The sequence below is a fragment of the Muntiacus reevesi genome, chromosome X (assembly GCF_963930625.1).
Source record: "Muntiacus reevesi chromosome X, mMunRee1.1, whole genome shotgun sequence".
Lineage (NCBI taxonomy): Eukaryota > Metazoa > Chordata > Mammalia > Artiodactyla > Cervidae > Muntiacus > Muntiacus reevesi.
Genome location: NC_089271.1, coordinates 21,526,704 through 21,536,792, shown reverse-complemented (window position 1 = coordinate 21,536,792; position 10,089 = coordinate 21,526,704). Strand labels below are relative to the sequence as shown.

At 40.9% G+C, this 10,089-nt stretch overlaps 1 pseudogene; it reads left to right on the top strand.

Annotated features, from left to right (window-relative positions):
- Positions 1-7,772: 7,772 nt before the first annotated feature.
- Positions 7,773-8,376, top strand: LOC136154349 (ferritin light chain pseudogene; annotated as a pseudogene).
- Positions 8,377-10,089: the final 1,713 nt, after the last annotated feature.

Below are 10,089 nucleotides of genomic sequence, written 5' to 3'. Positions count from 1 at the left end.
AAGAAAAGGGGGGGGGGATATAGAGGCGACCTGGTGGAGAAAAAGGAGTCAAAAGGGGGAGAGAACAATCAGGCCAGTGATCTCACTCTGAAGTAAAAATGGGTATTGAAGATTGAGTTCTTTTTTTTTTATTTAACTTTATTTTTTTTTTGTTAGTTGGAGGCTAATTACTTCACAACATATCAATGTATGACAAAACCCACTGAAATGTTGTGAAGATTGAGTTCTTAAAGGTAGAAAGTTGATATCAAATACCAAAAAGCAAAGATTAAAAATTTAGAGTAGAGGTTAGATTCTCAAAAATACAATATTAAAAAAAATCACAAAAATTATAAAGAAAATATATATGAAGTTTGCTTTAAAAATAGGGTCTTTTTTGGCAAGGTAATAGTAGGTTATAAAAATGAAAATTAAAGGAGGACTTAAAAATCAAAAAAAATTTTTTTAATTAAAAAATGATAATAGTAAAAATATACCTAGGACTTTCTCTGGAGCTGTTGCGGACTCTGTGGGGTCAGTTCATTTTCAGATAGTTCCTTGGTCCAGCTTGTACTTCTCAAGATCTATAGGCCCCTTCTTATGTAGGTGGTGCTAACGTCAGAGTTTTAATCTATTGCACCTGTCACTTCCAAAGCGGTTCCCTCTGTTTATTTTAGCTTCTTCTGTTTGCTGGTCTCTTCAGTCTCTAATTTGCCCTGACACAAGGGGGCAGTGGTGGTCACTTTTTTAGGCTCACTTGTTCAGCTGTGCTGTGGGGAGGGAGGAACATTGCAAAGAAACATCACTGGCCTGTGTGGGGAGCGCTTGCAGTGATTCAGCCACACTGGGTTTGCCCCCACTCATGGCGTGTGTGCTTTCCCAGTCTACACTGCTCAGGCTCTAGGTTGCTCTGCTGGGAACTGTCTGATGTGGGCCCTGGTTTGCATGCACTTCCCAGGTCTAAGCCGCACAGGTTCAGGTTCTTGGGTACTTCACAAAGGCGCAGACTTGGTTGGGCCTGTGTTTTGCGCCCGTCCCAGGTCCGAGCAGCTCAGGTGACCAGGTGCTTGGCGTGCACAGTTGCCCCCAGTTGAAGGCTGCGACTTATCACCTCCCATGTCCCAACCACTAGTTTTCTGGGTGTACAACAGGGGTGGCCTTCTCAGGTATGCCGTGTGTCTATTCTGGGGAGCTGATCTCTGGCTACAACCCTCCCGGTGGATGTTGGCCGTCCAGAATCCCAAGAAGTCTTGGTTAGCAATGAAGTCTGCTTGCATTTTGGTATAGGATGACTCTCTGGGGCCGTGATTGCCCCCTTCTGGCTCTGGTGCCCTCGCCTGCCTGTCTCCGACAGGGGATGGGCTGGCCCACAGCCGGCTAGCTCTGCTCAGTCCTTTGTTCTGTGAGCAGGCCTGGCAGTGTCTTCAGTTCAGTTAAGTTCAGTCGCTCAGTCATGTCCGACTCTTTGTGACCCCATGAATCGCAGCACGCCAGGCCTCCCTGTCCATCACCAGCTCCTGGAGTTTACTCAAACTCATGTCCATCGAGTTGGAGATGCCATCTCATCCTCTGTCGTCCCCTTCTCCTCCTGCCCCCAATCCCTCCCAGCATCAGGGTCTTTTCCAATGAGTCAACTCTTCGCATGACGTGGCCACAGTATTGGAGTTTCAGCTTCAGCATCAGTCCTTCCAATGAACACCCAGGACTGATCTCCTTTAGGATTGACTGGTTGGATCTCCTTGAAGTCTAAGGGACTCTCAAGAGTCTTCGCCAACACCATGGTTCAAAAGCATCAGTCTTTCAGTGCTCAGCTTCCTTCACAGTCCAACTCTCACATCCATACATGACCACTGGAAAAACCATAGCCTTGACTAGAGGACCCTTTTTGCAAAGTAATGTCTCTGCTTTTTAATATGCTGTCTAGGTTGGTCATCACTTTCCTTCCAAGGAATAAGCGTCTTTTAATTTCATGGCTGCAGTCACCATCTGCAGTGATTTTGGAGCCCCCCAAAATAAAGTCTGTCACTGCTTCCACTGTTTCCCCATCTATTTCCCATAAAGTGATGGGACCAGATGCCATGATCTTAGTTTTCTGAATGTTGAGCTTTAAGCCAACTTTTTCACTCTCCTCTTTCACTTTCATCACGAGGCTTTTTAGTTCATCTTCACTTTCTGCCATAAGGGTGGTGTCATCTGCGTATCTGAGATTATTGATATTTCTCCCGGCAATCTTAATTTCAGCTTGTGCTTCTTCCAGCCCAGTGTTTCTCATGATGTACTCTGCATATAAATTAAATGAGCAGGGTGACAATATACAGCCTTGAGGTACTCCTTTTCCTATTTGGAACCAGTCTGTTGTTCCATGTTCAGTTCTAGCTGTTGCTCCTAACCTGCATATAGGTTTCTCAAGAGGCAGGTCAGGTGGTCTGGTATTCCCATCTCTTTCAGAATTTCCCACAGTTTATTGTGATCCACACAGTCAAAGGCTTTGGCATAGTCAATAAAGCAGAAGTAGATGTTTTTCTGGAACTCTCTTGCTTTTTCGATGATCTAGCGGATGTTGGCGATTTGATCTCTGATTCTTCTGCCTTTTCTAAACCAACCGGAACATCTGGAAGTTCATGTTCACGTATTGCTGAAGCCTGGCTTGGAGAATTTTGAGCATTATCTTACTAGCGTGTGAGATGAGTGCAATTGTGCAGTAGTTTGAGCATTCTTTGGGAGTGCAATGAAAACTGACCTTTTTCAGTCCTGTGGCCACTGCTGAGTTTTCCAAATTTGCTGGCTTATTGAGTGCAGCACTTTCACAGCATCATCTTTTAGGATTTGAAATAGCTCAACTGGAATTCCATCACCTCCACTAGCTTTGTTCGTAGTGATGCTTTTTAAGACCCACCTAACTTCACATTCCAGGATGTCTCATTCTAAGTGAGTGATCACACCATCATGATTATCTGGGTTGTGAAGATCTTTTTTGTACAGTTCTTCTGTGTATTCTTGCCACCTCTTCTTAATATCTTCTGCTTCGGTTAGGGCCATACCATTTCTGTCCTTTATCGAACCCATCTTTGCATGAAATGTTCCATTGGTATCTCTAATTTTCTGGAAGAGATTTATAGTCTTTCTCATTCTGTTGTTTTCCTCTATTTCTTTGCCCTGATCACTGAGGAAGGCTTTCTTATCTCTCCTTGCTATTCTTTGGAACTCTGCATTTAAATGGGAATATCTTTCCTTTTCTCCTTTGCTTTTCGCTTCTCTTCTTTTCACAGCTATTTGTAAGGCCTCCTCAGTCAGCCATTTTGCCTTTTTGCATGTCTTTTCTATACAGATAGTCTTGATCCCTGTCTCCTGTACAATGTCACGAACCTCCGTCCATTGTTCATCAGGCACTCTTGTCTATCAGATCTAGTCCCTTAAATCTATTTCTCACTTCCACTGTATAGTCATAAGGGATTTGATTTATGTCATACCTGAATGGTCTAGTGGTTTCCCCTACTTTCTTCAGTTTAAGTCTGAATTTGGCAATAAGGAGTCCATGATCTGAGCCACAGTCAGCTCCTGGTCTTGTTTTTGCTGACTGTATAGAGCTTCTACATCTTTGGCTGCAAAGAATATAATCAGTCTGATTTCAGTGTTGACCATCTGGTGATGTCCATATGTAGAGTCTTCTCTTGTGTTGTTGGAAGAGGGTGTTTGCTATGACCAGTGTGTTCTCTTGGCACAACTCTGTTAGTCTTTTCCCTGCTTCATTCTGTACTCCAAGGCCAAATTTGCCTGTTCCTCCAGGTGTTTCTTGACATCCTACTTTTGCATTCCAGTCCCCTATAATGAAAAGGACGTCTTTTTTGGGTATTAGTTCTAAAAGGTCTTGTAGGTCTTCATAGAACTGTTCAACTTCAGCTTCTTCAGCATTACTGGTTGGAGCATAGGCTTGGATTACCGTGATACTGAATGGTTTGCCTTGGATACGAACAGAGATCATTCTGTCATTTTTGAGGTTGCATCCAAGTACTGCATTTTGGACTCTTTTGTTGACCATGATGGCTACTCCATTTCTTCTAAGGGATTCCTGCCCACAGTAGTAGATACAATGGTCATCTGAGTTAAATTCAACCATTACAGTTCATTTTAGTTCACTGATTCCTAGAATGTCGACATTCACTCTTGCCACTTCCTGTTTGACCACATCCAATTTGCCTTGATTCATGGGTGGTATCTTAGGTTAGGGCTTTTTGTGGGATAGCTATCCCACAGTCTGGGTTGCTATCTCAAGCTAGTTCCCTCAGATTGTCCTCGGGGCATTCAGGCCTGGTCCTTACCCTAAGCAATGCAGCCCGCTCCTCTCTGTCCAGCCACATTGCTAGTGGGGGATGCGAGTATCTGGGCTGTTGCTCCACTGGGAGTTTGCTGTTAGGCACTTAATCTGTCGGTTTTAATTATTTATTTATTTTTCCTCTCGGTTATTTTGCCCTCTGAGATTCCAAGGCTCGCTGCAGACCCGCTGGAGAGAGTGTTTCCTGGTGTTTGGAAACTTCTCTCTTTTTTAAGACTCCCTTCCTGGAACGGATCTTTGTCCCTACCTCTTTGTCTCTCTTTTTATCTTTTATATTTTGTCCTACCTCCTTTTGAAGACAATGGGCTGCCTTTCTGGGTGCCTGATGTCCTCTGCCAGCATTCAAAATTGTTTTGTGGAATTTGCTCGGTGTTCAAATATTCTTTCAATGAATTTGTGGGGGAGAAAGTGGTCTCACCATCCTATTCCTCCACCATCTTAGGACCACTTCAATAGTTGTAGTTTTTAATGTGCAAATATAATCATACTTTGTATTCTGCTGTTAGAATATAATGTTCTATAATGTTTCACCATTTCTCAACTGGTCAGTATAATTATCATTTTTAATATTGTATGATATTTTATTGTGTTGCTGAATCTTAATTAGAACCCCAATTTTGGTGGTTTGTCTCAGCCAGGAAGTCTGGCTTAGTGTCTTCCTCTAATTATTGAGTAGGGAACGATGTCGGTACATAATCAGAAATCCTAAGTGGATGATTATGAGCTAGTGAATATGGGATTATTAGCGCCCCTCATGATTTATACTGTCAAAAGCTTGCTGGGTGCTTACTTCTGCAACAAAAGGTATTATTTGAGAAAATCTTAATACTGTCTACAACTCATATAATGAAAACGTATTAAGCATTTTTATGAAACATATTAACCTGGTTAAAAATGATCTTGCAATCCACAGTACGCAAACATAATCCACAGTACGCAAACATGTTCAAAGGAGAGTTTTCTGAATACTTCAGTCTTTCCCAAGATCTGAGTGGCTGTGACCCTGTGCATGCGTGCCTGCTCAGTTGCTTCAGTTGTGTCTGACTCTTTGAAATCCCGAGGGCTGTAGCCTGCCAGGCTCTTCTGTCCATGGGATTATCCTGGCAAGAATCCTGGAGTAGGATTACCATTTCCTCCGCCAGGGGATGTTCCCAGTTCAGGGACTGAACCTGCCTCTCTTGCGTCTACTGCATTGACAGGCAGATTCTGTATCACTGAGCCACCTGGGAAGCCTGGCTGTGACCCCATTTATTTCTTATTTTTCTTTTAATTGGTCTCTTCTGTTTTGTCCAACCTTTACTGCTCATTTGCTTGCTTTCTTATGGTGAAACTGGCTCTGATCTCTCAGGACATCACGTTTTGCATTTTTCCTTTCTCTGTCTTTTCTCTCATGAGCTGCTAGTTTTCTTTTTGTCATGCTCCTGTCTGTTCCTTTGGCTGAGCGTTGCATTCAGTGCAATAGCTCTTTTATTTCTTCTTTTATTCTCAGTGGGATAGGAAAGTAGTTTTCTTTCTGGAAGTCTATTTATTTGGAGTGAAAAGATGGGTTTCCGGGTAATGTTAACTGGAAGATCTGTCTTCATCCTATCCAACTCCTACCCCCAAACAAATCCTGTATTTTGACTTTCTACTGTCTGCAGCTTTCAGGGTGGAATCATGGCATATATAAAAAACTATGGCCATTTCACTTGACCCCAAAGCTGAAATTTTAAGCTGATCTTTTACATGTTTACTTTCGTTATACTCTGGCCACCTGATGTGAAGAGCTGACTCATTTGAAAAGACGCTGATGCTGGGAAAGATTGAGGGCAGGAGGAGGAGGGGACGACAGAGGATGAGATGGTTGGATGGCATCACCAACTCAATGAACATGAGTTTGGGTTGGCTTCAGGAGTTGGTGATGGACAGGGAGGCCTGGAGTGCTGCAGTTCATGGGGTTGCAAAGAGTCAGACATGATTGAGCGACTGATCTGGACTGAACTGAACTGACACATGAGTTATGTTACTCTGAGAGAGGAAAGGGAATGATGGAAGGCATTTCCTGTTATTATTAATGATCCTGAGTCCTTTTGACATGACCCTAGGCAGTCTTTGTTAATCTTGTTGGTTTCTGGTGTGACAAGATACCAGACTTACCTTGTGTGTTTCCTGCCTTGACATAGAATCAATCATTCTCCAAGTTACTTTGCTTTCTTTTAGTGGGAAATGGTATTTAGAGACCACAAATGGAGCACTAGAGGAGCTCATTACTACTAGAGTGGTCACTGTGTCTAGGCTTTATTTAGTGGAGATGTATATATGTATATATATGTAATTTTAAGATAAATTATATTATGAATTTAAATTTATACTTCAAAATAAGTTTAGAAATACATGAGTTTTACTTATCCTTCCCTCCCCCAATGCAAAAGTTTCCCAGTGACTCCAACATAATTTTTTAGTTTTTTTTTTACAAGATGGCTTTCAAATAATGATACCAACATTATTACTAGCAGCAGAAATATGATTACCTAAAATATTTAGTCTCTTTTTGGGCATAGGATATATGCTACTAGGAGTGTATAACTAAATTAATATAATTTAAATTCACTTGAAATAATTCTTCCTCTCTTTGTGAATATGCTGCAGAATCAATACACCATTTGATTTGTCTCATTTTTGCTCCTGATTTTTACGAATTGCTTTCTCACTGAAATTGTGTTATTTTAATTTGATTTTTTCTATTCTAATCATGTTGAATTGTTAGATGGTTCTAAAATCAAACCTAAAAAACTAAGTATGGACAGAGAAGTCTTAACTTTTAACTCTGTCCTCTTTACTTTACTCCCCACCCTTTCCAAAGAGGTATTCCACTTTTTTTTACTTAAAAAAAGTTTGGGCATTGTTTTTAACTTAAGAAAACAACATAATTATACCTATCCTCTTTAATTTTTGAAGTTTTTATCTGTTTTTGTCAAAAAGATGATCGAGGTTAGACTCCCTTTCACATTATACAAACAAACCTTTCAAATTAATACTTGATCCTTCCAAACTAAATCATACTCAGAGCTGCCTGAGTCTTCAAGGTATGTCATATTTCATAATGATTATTAAAACTTCTTATTTTAAGTGTCCTCTCATTTGCTGCCCATAACATCTACTAGCCAGATGATGACCTGGCATAAGTAGAGAAAAAAGTAAAAGAATAGTTATAACTTTTCTCAAGCTTTGTGGTGTAATTTCCAGTTGATCTTATTCAAAGAACAAGATGGGCACAGTGTGCTCAGTGGTCCTGCAGATTTGTCTCTTACTTCAGCAGTGTTTGGACTGAATAGACCTAGGAATGCCCCTTGCTCCAGCCTTTGACCACCCTTCAACCTTTTTTTCCAGTCACAACCTTCTAAATCAGCCACTTAACTGTCTGCAATCACCAGGAGTACCATCACCATTTTTGAGCTTAACTCCTTATTACCAATCAACCATGAGCTCCCAGTTTCATCAGAATGATTCTGCTGAGGTGGAGGCCCTGTCCACCTCCTGGTCACCGTGCATCTGTGGGCCTTGCACCTACTTCTCTCTGGGCTTCTGTTTTCACACCAATCACGTGGCTCTGGAAAGCTGGAGGGGGCACTTTCTCTGTGGATTGGCCAAGGAGAAGTGCAAGGGTGCAGAGCATTGCTTGAAAATGCAAAACCAGTGCAGTGGCTGCGCCTGGACATGCAGAAGCATCTTAGGGTAAAATCCAGGATGCTATGGAAGCCACCCTTTTCATGCAGAAGAGCCTGAACTAGGCCTTTTTGGATCTACATGGCCTGGATTCTGCCCTCGCAGACTCCCACATCTGTGACTTCCTGGAGAGCCACTTCCTAGATGAGGAGGTGAAACTCATCAGGAAGATGGGCGACCACCTGACCAACTTCCGCAGGCTGGCTGGACCCCAGACGGAGCTGGGCAGGTCTTTTTTGGAAAGGCTCATCCCCAAGCACAACCTGGAGCCTCCTGAGGCCAGTGGCCTTTGTGGAGTCCCTCTGGTGTTAGGGCTTCTGCTTGAAGCCCCTCTCTGCAACCACGAGGCAGCTTTTTAACATCCTGAAGCCCTCTCTAAAGCCTTGGACCAAATGGAAACAATAAAGCCTTTTGCAGCAAACCAACAACAACAAAACAAAGATCAAGATGGCAATGTGATGGCTACATGTGACATGGTTGTGATCAAATCTTGGTGTTTTTCCAGGACTTTTTAGCTCTGTAGTTGCTTTCCACAGTGTTTTTAGAGGAAGAGGTTAGTGGCAACTCACAGCAATAAAGGAGTATCTAATTGAAAGCTTATGTATTCCTTGTTCATTACTTCTCCCCAGCAAACAACATAAAAAGTATGTTTATTTTTCTAAGAGGGCATCTTTTATTATGGCATAATTTGGAGAGACAAATATAGGGTCAGAGGAATAGATTTTTTTAATTTTTTAAAAAAGATTTATTTATTTATTTTGGCTGTGCTGGATCTCCGTTGCTACATGCAGTCTTCCTCTAGTTGCAGCAAGCGAGAGATACTCTCTAGTTGCAGTGCATGAGCTTCTCATTGTGGTAACTTCCCTTGTTGCAGAACATAGGCTTTAGGCACGTGAGTTTCAGTAGTTATGGTGTGTGGGCTCAGTAGTTATAGCTTGGGGATTCTAGAGACATGGGTTTAGTAGTTGTGGCACATGGGCTTAGTTGCTCCATGGCATGTGGGATCTTCCCAGAGCAGGGATTGAACCCATGACCACTGAATTGGCAGGCAGATTCACAACCGCTGGACCACCACAAAACCTCCGGACCACCACAAAACCTCCATAGATTTTTTTTTTTAAAGTAACGATATTACATTGAAAATGATTGCCCCAGCTGTTAAAATGTGATGGGAACAGGTCAAAGTGACCATCAGTAACTATTTTTGTGCATTAAAATTTTTTGCATTTGTAAAAATAGTACAATATCCATATCATAAATGTAAAAAATGTTAATATCCTTTGTCCCAGGAATTCTGCCTCTAGAGAAAAAGGCATTTGTGTGCAAGGATGTTCATTACAACTTCATTTAAAATAGTTAATATTAGAAACAATCTGGTTTTCTAACAACTGAAGATTACAGTTTAATGGAACTTATAGTTCATCCATATAATACATTCAATAAATTTAGTTTTTCAAGTAATATTTAATGCATGAGAGAAAGTTTGTGATGGAGTCTTAGTAAAGGTAAGTGACACATGTTATTATATATGTAGACACACACACATTCTAATCCCAATTTTGTTAAAAAATGTTCTTGTGCTTTGAACATATACTTAAAAGAAGTGTCTCAAATATGTAAGATAAACATTATAGAACCAAAACTGGATGATAAAAAAGTAAATTGATTAGCCTCCAACTAATAAAAATAAATGGAAAAAAAATCCTAATAGTTTCCATTCACTCTGCATGGGTTGATAGGTTGTCATATGTACCTCCTAGGGTATAGAAACCCTACTTTGAATGTTGAACTCTGTGTTTTTTTGGAGTATAGTTTATTTACAATATTTTGTTAGCTTCAGGTGTATAGAAAAGCGATTCAGTTATATATATTCTTTTCCATTATTGACTATTACAAGACACTAAATATAGTTCCCTGTGCTATAGATTAGGTCCTTGTTTGTCAATTTTATATAAAGTAGTGTATATCTGTTAATCTGATACTCCTAACTTATCCCCCCGTCCCACTTTCCCCTTTTACAACCATAAATTTGTTTTCTATGTCTATGAGTCTGTTTTTGCTTTATAAATAAG